Below are 12469 nucleotides of genomic sequence, written 5' to 3' on the forward strand. Positions count from 1 at the left end.
AATTTTTTATTTTTCTTTGGTATAATCAAAATGCCAAATGTAAATATATAACTTGATAGTTTTTACTTTTTGTGGTGGTGTCATATTTTATGATTTGAATTTTATTCCTTATCATTTTGGTTTGGACTTGTTTGAGTTTGAATTCCTAATGCTTATGAATTTATTTAGTGGTTCATGCCTTCATGGTTGTATTAATATTGGAAATTTTAAGTTTTATTATGTCGAAGTTGTGAATTGAATCAATTGATGCTTATTGACTTGTTTGGTGCTTTGTTGTTTGTACTTTGTAGACTTGTAGTATTTTTGTATATAACTATGTATGTTCATGTTGAGAAATTAAATTTTATGTAGAAGTGGAAGTTATGAATTATTGTGGTAAGCTTGTTTGTTAGTCTTGTTTTTAATATAGTCTTGTCTTGAGTCTTGTAGACTTGTAGAGTTGTAGTTGTATATTTATATTTTAAAAATAAAATTCAAGTAGGAATTGTGACTTGTGAGCTAGTAAAAAATATAAAATTAATTGTATAGTTATATTTATTAAATTTCTACTTGTCACCATTTGTTTTTATTTTTTATTTTTTTTTATAATTTTATGATTTTTTAAAATTTATTATTTTTACAAAAATTAAAAAAATTAATAAAAAATATTGGACCAGTTGAACCACGAACTAGTTGGCCAACCGGTTCACCAACCGATCCGGTTTTTAAATCCTTGCTCAGAACCTGATTCAGAGAAGATAAAAATAAACCAATGAAGTTACAAAAGTATTTTACAACTTAATATTATTCAATAATATAAAAGAAAGAGTATTTTCAGAAAAATTTCGAGAAAGCGACAACTCTAGTGGATCCATTCTAGCACTGGCTGAACATCACTAGACTTAAGCACAATAACCTTAGAGTCTAGTACATGGAAAGATAGAAGATGAGAGGCTGAGTAACTCTGAAAATATAGAAAGATTACCACGTGTTATGTGGTAATCTGAAAATATTACCACATTTGGCATTGCACTGGTAGTAATGTGGATGGTAATATCACATTTTCAACTTATAAATATTACCAAGAAAATGGTAATCCTATTACCACTAAATTTGGTGTCTATCTTGGATTACCATGGTAATCTTATAACTTTTTATATTTTAACAAATTGATTACCATGACAACCAAACATGGTAATTAACTATTCCTAGTAATAAGAGTTTCCAACCAAACATGGTTATATTAAATTACCGCAATATTCCCAACTATATAACATTCCCACTCATATTACCATGGTAATTTCATTACGTGGTAATATGTCATTACCACGAACCAAACGGCCCCTTAGAGTCCCGTACCTGAAAAGATAGAAGATGAGAGGCTGAGTAACTCGGTTACTCAGTCAATGGGGTGAAAAATAGGTGGAAAACTTTCAAACACTTTCACATATAGAAAAAGTTTATTCAAACCTTTCCAAAGCATCAGTAAAAACCACAAGTAAATAAACGTTAGGCAAGAAACCATGTACAAATACGATTACGTAAACATAAGTTTCCAATGCACAACTTTGCAAACACTTCTCAACATCGCCATTAACTAAATACAAAATCTAGAAATACAAATCTTGGAAATATAGAAACTTCTAAACATGATTTCAAATCAAAATGTCTCCAAATTTACTATAGATAACAGATGGTCGTTTATTATTATCGAACAGAAAAGGTACCAGATGGCCGTTTATTATTACCGAAAGAACACGATATCAGATGGTCATTTACCACCGAACGAACACGGTATGAAACTACAATTTTGATTTATACAGAAATTTTAGTCGACAAGGTCAGTATTTAACCACTACTAATAGGGTTGAGTACAATTTATTTGGAGGCTAAAACATTCAAACAAACTTGTAGTCAAAATACTGAATGTTCGCAAATTTTTCTCAGATATTCCAAAAAAACAGAAATTTAGAATTTTAGAATCCCACTTTAGGGGAAAGTAGATAAAAAGAAATCAAGTATAGAATTTATTAAATAAATTACCAAATCATTAATACATACCAAATCACTCTCGAAAATCAAGAGTAAAACCACTGTATAATCGAATAAAGAAATAAGCGAGATTAAATTTGAGCAAAACAGGGAAATAACAGAACAAGTAAATGCACACTCCAACACATAATTACATGATTGGTAAAATCCAACAATTCCATCAATTCCAAATACAAATAACCTCAAAATTCCCATTATCAAGATGAATTACATGCAACCATGCTTGCCTACCTAAAAACACATATCAAGATACACGCATTCAACTAGTCTTAAACCAACTCTCTTAACTCAAGTCATGCAAGGTTATGAGATATCATTTTCAAAGGTTTCACAATCAATTGAAAGGTAGTAGTTTAAACATTCATCCAAAATTTATACAACCATAAAATTTCCTCTCACCACACACCTTCACTTCATTAATACCATCATTTTCCCCAATAATCTCATAATCATAGGGTCATTGCTTAAAATAAATTCTCAAAGAATTATGTCAAACACTTAGCATTCATTATTCAAATATTCACACATGAGTTCCAACATAACCAATAATGACCAATTTACATACACCAATCCTCTTCAATAACAAAGATGCAATAACACCATAGTAAATTCCCCAATTTTTCAATTTCACAAACCTAGGACTATTTTCCATTCCAAATATGGATATAGGGAACCTAAAGTCTTTCTTTTACCAATCTACCAGTGTAAAATAACAATTCAAACACACCTCATAAAAGCATATATACCCATGCCATTAACATTAATATAAAACTCTCACACATAACATCATCTCCAAGAATCCCTAACTCATATCATCATATTCTGACAATCAATTGGTCATTGCTCATTTTTAATACTCAAGAGCATTTCATCAAACATATTGCATGCAATGACTAACTTCCACACATCACTTCTAGCGTAATACATGATTACAACAAATTTACATAAGTCAATCTACAAGTATTTTTGTTCCACCCAAGATGGGAAAATCACACAATTTAACACATGAGATCCACTAAATTCTTGCACAAAAATCATATTGAATCTAACTCACAAAGGTTTTCAATTTCCACAACCCAAAACTAACATCAAGCATGGTGTTTGTTATCCAACACAAAATGAATCTTGGAAATAGAATAATAATGATCCTAAATATATAAACAAATCCTCGAATATCAAATAAAAATCATTAAGTAATTATGGAGATATCCAAATTAAACTTGGTATTATACTCCAACAAGACAAAACAAGAGTTCCAACATCATCATGCAAAATCATTTCAAAACAAAACCAATACATCATGTAAGAGTTAAAAGAAACCAACAAGGATTAGGTTATCCCACTCACCTGAAATCTCTTCCTTCCCCCTTACTTCAAAGAATCTAGGAAGAAACCAAAATAAAAAAAAAATGGAGACTAGATCAAGGGTTAAAATCAACAATTGCATAAAAAATTAATAATAAATTAAGGAAAATCCAAGATTCACTTACCCACAACCATCCACAATCAAAGGCGGGGAAAGATCTTAAGGCTAGGGTTTGCAACTCATGAATGTGAGATGGAGTTGGAGGAGACAAAACATTAAATTAATTAAAAATTTGAGACGGTTAAGGGGGCTTCGTGAGGGACAACAATATATATAGTTAAAGGAGTATAGTTATTAAACTCGGACCGTGATAAGTGCTTGTGTATTAGTAATACAAAGTATTCTTTTCTTTCGTTGAGTATTACTTTTATTAGGTTTTAGCACTAATACATGTGTATTTGTGTTACTTTGGTGCATATAGAATTGTGGAGCCTAATATAAAAGACGGAAGCCAATGTAGATTGTGAATGCACTACTTAATGAAATCTTGGAAGGAACAAATGCGAAGATATAAGTTGGGTTCAAAGATATGTGAATGTGTGCAAACCTCCGTGTATTCAAGCAACCACATAGTTTTGGAGGGGAACAAAGGCAGTCACATTTGCGTATTTCAACTCGTGCAATTATAACAAGATCATCACCAGTGAGTCTGTTTATTGAAGAAGTGACGTGATCTACGGCATAAACGCGTGCCCGTTTATGTTACCTCGATAAAAAACATGGAAGCGGAAGCAATTTGGTGGGGATACTGTAGTAGGTTACTGTAGTAATTCACTCTAGCAGTTACTGTTCACAACGCGTGGAAAATTAGGATTTCTGAGAATCCACACGCCCGTGTGGAATTCCCACAGGGGCGTGTGGAACATCCACAGAGCCGTGTGGATGCCCGATTTAGCCTGATTTCAAGATCCTTTTCCTCATCTTTTCTCCAACTTTTGAGAGGGCTTGCGGCTAGGGTTTAGAGAGGTATTGGCAAGGCTTTTGTAGTGGTTTTATGACTTCAACACCGTATTTCTCTTGGAAGATAGCTATTGGGGGAGCTTTCGTCGGTACCAATTTGGCGAGGTGTGCCCTAGGCTTGACGAGGGGACATTTGGAGAGAACAAGACTACTCCACAAGACCATTGACAAGATTATTGACACGACTACAGAGAGGTATTGGCAAGGCTTTTGTAGTGGTTTTACTATTGATTGTATCTTGCTCTATGGAGAGCTAAACCCTTAGTGGGTGCTTGGATTTGTGAACCCTAGGATGTATTTGTTTCATTAACCTATTATTATGCTTTCCTTTATTGATGTTTTAATTGAGTTCCAATCTTGAATGCTTGTTGAATGATTTCTCCCTTAGAGTGACACTAGGGTTGAGAGTCCATCTTGTTAGCCTTTGTGTATGAGTGAGACACCATGAGGGCTAGACAATACTAGATTGGAAAGGGTCGAGAGGGTGAGTCGAGAGATAGCGGAGCGTCTGCTTTCCCTTCCAATGTGATTTATCCTACCTCCATTTCCTAGAGTTCTTTGTTGTCACAATAAAGTGAAGTGCTAAAGGATAAACTATGCTGGGGCTTAGTAGCGCGAGCGACAGAGTGAAGCGTTGAAGTGAACTTTAGTATTTTGAGGCTTAATTGTGACTAGAGGCCTTTCGCCTGGACTAAAGGGTTAGGTCTACAAGGATTTATCACTTGGAATCCCTAGAACATCTTGCAACTTTGCACAGTGTGAGGTTTTGAGATTGATCTATTTCTCCACCGGGGCATAGTATAGAGTTAGTCACGGTTGACCTTAGGTTTGGGACCGTGTATCTTAGGATGTCCACGACTCATTGAGCATTAGTTAGGAAGCATAATAGTTGGTTTTGCACTTGAAGCGATAATCCTTGGAGGAACAATATCCGAATACCCCACTTCTTATCGATTGTCTTTCCTCTCACTTATTTGTGCCTCTTTCTTATTTCTTTTATTTTGTCTCCATTACATCTTATCAACACAATCATTGTTTTATCTTCACTTGGATAAGTAGCAATTTTGGTGTTTTTATTCCCTACTCCCTGTGGATTCGATACCCACTCACCTGGGGTTTATTACTTTGACAAACCCATGCTCTTGTGGGTCACACGCAAGGGTTTGTGTCAAGTTTTTGGCACCATTGCCAGGGAGTAGGCGTTTAGAGATACTTTGCACTTTGTTATCTAAGCTTTTTATATTTTCATTTTATTTTACATTTCCTTATTCTATCACCGTTCTAATTGGTTCTTTTTCTTTAATTACAGGAAAAATGATCAACATACCCGAATTATTTGACACAAGCACGGGAATGGTTGAAGATATAGAATAGAAAGTTCAATTGTTTGCAGTACAAGCCACACCATGTTACCCCCTACAAGAGCAATGCACTATTAACCATCCCGTGGAAGAATCGGTTGCTGACTACATTACCAGAATTCAAGATCAAAATTGCGAATTAGGCAGTGTGCTGAATCAGTTTGAGAAATCTACTTTGGCATCTATGAGTGATCACTTAGAAAAAAGTTTGGAGAGAGTCCTTGCTCAGTTTGACTCGCCTTATCATGAACAAAGACATGAACTTTTCTCTTTGGGTGTGTTAATATTAGGGAAGGAAACTTGTGAGATGGAGGAATTGATAGTCATTGAAGACCATTCAGAAGCACATGCACAAGTGGAAGAGGTGGAGAATGATTTTGAATAGGAGGCGAACAATTTTGAGGAAATTGACAGATTGAAGGAAAGTAGATTACGCCCATCAATTGAGGAATCACCTGAACTAGAGCTCAAAACCTTACCGGTACATTTGGAGTATGTCTTTTTAATGGAAGAATCAAAGCACCCTGTGATTGTGGCTTCAAATTTGTCTATAGATCAGAAGGATAAGCTTGTTAGTATGTTTAAAAGACATAAGTCCGCTATTGTATGGAAGATTTCAGACATTTAGGGCATAAATCCATCATTTTGCAGTCATAAAATCTTAATGGAGGACAACTACAAATCTGTGATCCAACCCCAACTAAGATTAAATCCAAACATGAAGGAAATTGTCAAGGCAGAGGTGGTAAAACTTCTAGATGCAGGAATCATTTATCCCATCTCTGACAGTGCATGGGTGAACCCAACTCAAGTAGTTCCGAAGAAATGGGGTAATGATAGTTGTGAGAAATGAAAAGAATGAATTAATTCTAACCAGGACGGTTATAGGATGGCGTGTTGCATTGACTGTAGAAGATTGAATGACGCCACTCAAAAAGACCATTTTCCATTACCGTTTATCGATCAGATGTTGGAACGATTGGCAGGGCATCAGTTTTATTTTTTCCTTGATGGTATGTCAGGATACTTTCAAATTCCCATCGCCCCAGAGGATCAAGAGAAGACCACATTTACTTGTCCCTACTGTACCTTTGCTTATAGAAGAATGCCTTTTGGGTTGTGTAATGCACCGGCAACATTCCAGTGATGGATGACTGCCATTTTTTATGACCTCCTGGATGACATTATGGAGGTATTCATAGATGATTTTTCGGTATTTGGAGACTCTTTCGACATCTATCTAAAGAATTTAGAAAGAGTGCTAGTGAGGTGTGAAGAGATGAATCTCGTTCTTAATTGGGAAAAATGTCACTTTATGGTCCAAGAAGGCGTTGTTCTCAGACATAAGATTTCCCAAGTGGGTATGGAGGTGGATAAGGCAAAGATTGAAGTCATCGAAAAGCTTCCTCCACCTACAAATGTAAAAGGGATTCATAGTTTCTTGGGGCCATATAGGTTTTTACATAAGGTTCATCAAGAATTTTTCGAAGATCACGCAACCGTTGACAAAGCTCCTTGAAAAAGATGCTCCTTTTGATTTTGGGAATGACTATCTGATCGCTTTCAATTTGTTGAAGGATAGACTAGTGCAAGCACCATTTTAACCATACCGGATTGGAATGAACCTTTTGAACTCATGCGCGATGCAAGTGATTATGCTGTTGGAGCAGTTTTGGGTAAGAGGTTAGATAAGCAGTTCCGACCGATTTGTTATGCTAGTAAGACTCTCACGAGTGCTCAAGAGAATTATACAACCACCGAAAAAGAGTTGTTAGCAGTGGTGTTCGCTTTTGACAAATTCAGGCCATACCTCATCTTATCTAGGGTCATAGTATTTACCAATCACTCGGCACTCCGTTATCTCATGACCAAAGCTGACGCAAAACCGAGACTAATTCGTTTTATCCTACTGTTGCAAGAGTTTGATATGGAAATAAAAGATAAGAGAGGAACCAAAAATGTAGTTGCGGATCATCTATCGAGGTTAGAGGATTGTGAGGGATAAGAACCGGCAAGCAAAAAAATTAATGATTTCTTCCCTGAAGAGCATTTGTATGTAGTGCAGTCTTCAGAGTCAGAGGACACTCTGTGGTTTGCGGATTTTGCGAATTATTTGTCGGGGAAAGTACTGAAGCAGGGCCTCACCTTTCAACAGAAGAAAAACTTTTTCAGTAATTTAAAGAATTACTTTTGGGATGATCCATACTTTTTTCGTGTTTGTGCTGACATTGTGATTCGAAGATATGTATCTAAGGAGGAAGGTTGGAGTATTCTTTGCATATTGTCACTATGGGCTAGTTGGGGGACACTATGCTTCAAGTAGAACTTATGAGAAAGTTTTGGCTGCTGGTTTTTACAGGCCGACCCTATTTCAGGATGCTCATCAGTTTGTTCTTCAGTGCGACAGTTTCCAAAGGGCCAGGAATCTAAGGCGAAGGGATGAAATGCCACAGAACCCGATGCAATTTTGTGAGGTATTTGATGTGTGGCGCATTGACTTCATGGGACCATTTCCGAAGTTCAATGGTAAACAATATATCTTGGTGGCAGTTGACTATGTCTCTAAATGGGTGGAAGCTCAAGCTCTTCCAACTAATGATGCCAGAACCGTGATAAAATTTCTGAAGAGGTTGTTCACTCGATTTGGAACCCCACAAATTATCATTAGTGATCGAGGGACTAATTTTTGCAACGCTTAACTTAAGAAAGTTTTGAAGCACTATGGGGTACATCATCAGCTTGCTACTCCCTACCATCCACAGAAGAGTGGCCAAGTGGAAGTCATGAATAGAGAGCTTAAGAGAATCTTGACAAAGTCTGTGGAACAAGGCAAGCGGGATTGGTCGGAACAATTGGATGATACGCTCTGGGCTCATAGAACGGCGTACAAGACTCCAATAGGGACCACTCTGATAAAACCCTTGCGTGCGACCTGCAAGTGCACGGGTTTGTCGAGTAATAAATCCTTGGTAAGTGGGGTATCGTATCCACAGGGAGTAGGGAGTTAAAATACTTAAATTGCTAATTAACCACGTGAAAGTAAACAATGATAGTGTCGATAAAATGTAATGAAAACAAAGATAAAAAGAAATAACAATGAGAGGCAAAAGTAAGTGAGAGATGAGGCAATTGATAGAAGTGGGGTACTCGGGCAATGCTCCCCCTAGGATTAATGTTTCAAGTGTGAGACCAACTATTATACTTCCTAATCAATGCTCAATGTGTCGTGGAAATCCTTAAGCACATGGTCTCAAATCTAAGGTCAACCGTGACTAACTCTACACTATGTCCCGGCGAAGAAATCGCTCAGTCTCAACACCTCACAATATGTAAAGTAGCATGGAGTTCTAGGGAATCCAAGTGATAAACCCTCTTCCTATTTATAGACCTAACCCTTTGGTCTAGGCAAAAGGCCCCTAGTCACAACTAAGCCTCAGACACTAGAGTCACTTCAACACTTCACTCTGTTGCTCACACAACTAAGCCTCAGCGGAGTTCATCCTCTAGAACTTTACTCTATTGTGACGACAAAGTACTCAAGGAAATGGAGGTAGGATAAATCACACCAGAGGGGAAAGGGGATGCTCTACTGCCTCTCGACTCACCCTCTCAACCCTCTCCAATCAAGTAATGTCTAACTTTCGTAGTGTGTCATTCATCTACAATGGTTACCAAGATGGACTCTCAACCCTAGTGTCACTCTAAGGAAGAAAGTGTTCCACAAGCACTCAAGGTTGGAACTCAATTGAAACATCAATTAAGAAAAGCATAATAAAAGATGAATGAAACAATAATATCCCATGGTTTACAAAATCCAAGTACCCAGTAGGGGGTTTAGCTCTCCATGGAGCACAATACAATCAACAATGAAATTGAAAGTAAAAACAAGTGTTCTATAAGAAAACCCCCTAGGTAGTCGTGTCAATGGTCTTATGGAGTAGCCAAGTCTTCTCCAAAGGTCACCTTGTCCGGCCTATGGGCACACCTTGCCGGATTTATACCGACGAAAGCTCCCCCAATAGCCTTCCAAACAAATCGTGGTGTCAAATCCCTCAAACCACTCCAAATATTTGGCAAAAGCCTCTCTAAACCCTAGCCGACGGCCTCCCAAACGATGGAGAAAAGTGGAAGAGAAGAGGGGAAAAAGATTCCCAAAAATCAGGCTGAATCGCGGCTTAAATAGGGCCACAATCGAGCATCCACATGCCCCTGTGGATCTGACACACGGGTATATGGAATTTCCACACAGGCGTAGGGAATTTCTACACGCCCGTGTGGATTCTCTGGAAATCCTTTTTTCTGCCGGCTGTGAATAGTAACTACTATAGTACTTGCTACAGCAACAGAAACGGGCACACGTTTATGCTATAGATCGCAACTCTTCTTCAATCAAAGGCTTCGTTGGTGAAGATCTTGTTATCAATGCACAAGTCGGGTTACGCAAATGTGACTGCCTTTATGCCCCTCTAACTCTTTGTAATGACTTGAATTGATAGAAGTTGGCACACATTCACGTATCCTGGTGTCCCACTTGTGTCTTCACGTTCGTTTCTTCCAAGATTCTACCAAATAGTGCGTTTATGATCTACTTTTAGCTTCTTTTCTCAATACTTAGCTTCACAACCCTACATGTTCAAAAGAACACATACACATGTATTAGCACTTAAACCTGCTAAAAGTAATGCTCATCATAGGGAAAGAACACTTCGCATTCTTATCACATGATTGATCGCCCGCAAGTGTACGGGATCGCCAAGTAATACCCTGTGAATGACACAGGGGTCGTAGTATTCCACTGGGCCAAGGAAGTATTATTACTCACCCTTCATCTATTATCTAGCCTACAATTCTTGGTATGAAGAACAAATGAAATAAAATAAAATAAACTAACTAATCTATGGCCGGGTAACTAACACACAGATGTAAATAAACAAGGGAATATCAAGCATGAGAAGGTAGTGTTTGGACAAGGAATCCACCTAGGGTTCTCATTAAGTCCCAAACTAGGATGTGTTAAAGATGCATTGATGATAATTGAGACCTAGAGATCTCATGAGTAGATTAGCCCCAATCTCTCGGTGACTAACCCCTGATCCCATACGAATGTCAATCGGAATTTCTTCCGGATTAACAAACCTATGATCGCATTAAGTTCTAGGAAATCTCTAATAGGAGTAAACCTACTATCCTTCGGCTTAAACCTAGCAATGGAGGGCTACCAACACCCGATTTCTCGGCGTGTAGGTACAAGTATCCCCTTTCAATCTCTCCTAGATCTAGTATACGTGAGTAGGTCACATCTACGCATACAACTCATAGTAGAATTACGGATCTCTCCATACATGTAATTCTAGACATGAAAGCATGAAAGATTAAATCTCAAACAACCATCAAACTCAATTAAGAATAACATTCCAAGTTCATACACAAGATTAGCCCTAGGGTTCATCCAAATCCAAACACAACAATAAGTTAATCCCTCATGACAAGGGATAGTTATACAACATACAAGGAAAAGAAAGACAATAAAGAAGCAAGAAAACTCCCTCTACGATCTTGATCTCCTTGAATCGATGAAGCTTTCGAATGATGATGCAATGGTGGTCTAGATCTTCAATCCAACTCCTTCTCCTATGCTCCTCTCCCTCTTGGTGATGATGTGTGCTCGTTTCCCACAAGGATCGTCGCCGGAAGATGGCCGGAAGGCCTCAAGAGTGTGTGGTGGCGGCGGCCCAAGAGGCCAAGAAGAAGTCTAGCCAAAAGTCCCCCATCTTTCTCCAAAAATCCCTCTATATACCACTCATCATACCCCCTTGATGGCCTCCATCCCGAGTGCTATACCACTCCCTATGGCCCCCATCATGAGTGCTATACCAAGTGCTATACCACTCCCTATGGCCTCCATCCTGAGTGCTATACCACTCGCTATGGAGCTCAACATTGACACTATTTGGGGTAGGCAAACTCATCAAGTAAATATCTTCCATTATAGCTACAGTGATCATCCCGGGCTCTATACCGGGCAGCATTGAGGCCGTATGCCATGATCCAAATCCTGACTTGAAACTCTCCAGGTGCTACAGTGACAACTACAGTAATCTTGCTACAGTACTTCCAGCTGCAGTGAATACCCTACAGTACCGCACCCTGGTTTTCTTCTCTTTTTTACCCGAATCATATCCTCGTGTCATCCATGGTGTTCCCGTGCCCTGCAAAGCAAATAACACACGATTAAGCACAAAACGGGCATCAATTCTAATGAAAATACATGCTAGAGGTAACAAATACATACACTCAAATACGTACATTTAGACACTTATCATCACACAAGCACTTATCATACTCCCTATAACTTGGTGTATGGGAAATCTTGTGATCTGCCTGTGGAGCTAGAGCATAGAGCCTATTGGGCCATCAAGGCTATGAGTTTTGACTTGAGAAAGGTAGGGAAACAAAGGATGCTTCAGCTTAATGAGTTAGATGACTGGAGGATGAGAGCCTACGAGAATGCGAGGATATATAAGGAAAGAATTTGGAAACGGCATGACAAGCATATCAAGAATCCGAAAGAGTTCAAAGTTAGCGACCAAGTGTTACTATTCAATTATCGCCTGTGGCTATTTCTAGGGAAGCTCAAGTCCAAATGGTTTGGGCCTTACACGGTAACCAAAGTTTCACCTTATGGTGCAATTGAAATTACCCATCCGGAGAAGGGTACATTTAAGGTGAATGGGCACAGGCTAAAACCATA

The sequence above is a fragment of the Dioscorea cayenensis genome, chromosome 20 (assembly GCF_009730915.1).
Source record: "Dioscorea cayenensis subsp. rotundata cultivar TDr96_F1 chromosome 20, TDr96_F1_v2_PseudoChromosome.rev07_lg8_w22 25.fasta, whole genome shotgun sequence".
Taxonomy (NCBI): domain Eukaryota; kingdom Viridiplantae; phylum Streptophyta; class Magnoliopsida; order Dioscoreales; family Dioscoreaceae; genus Dioscorea; species Dioscorea cayenensis.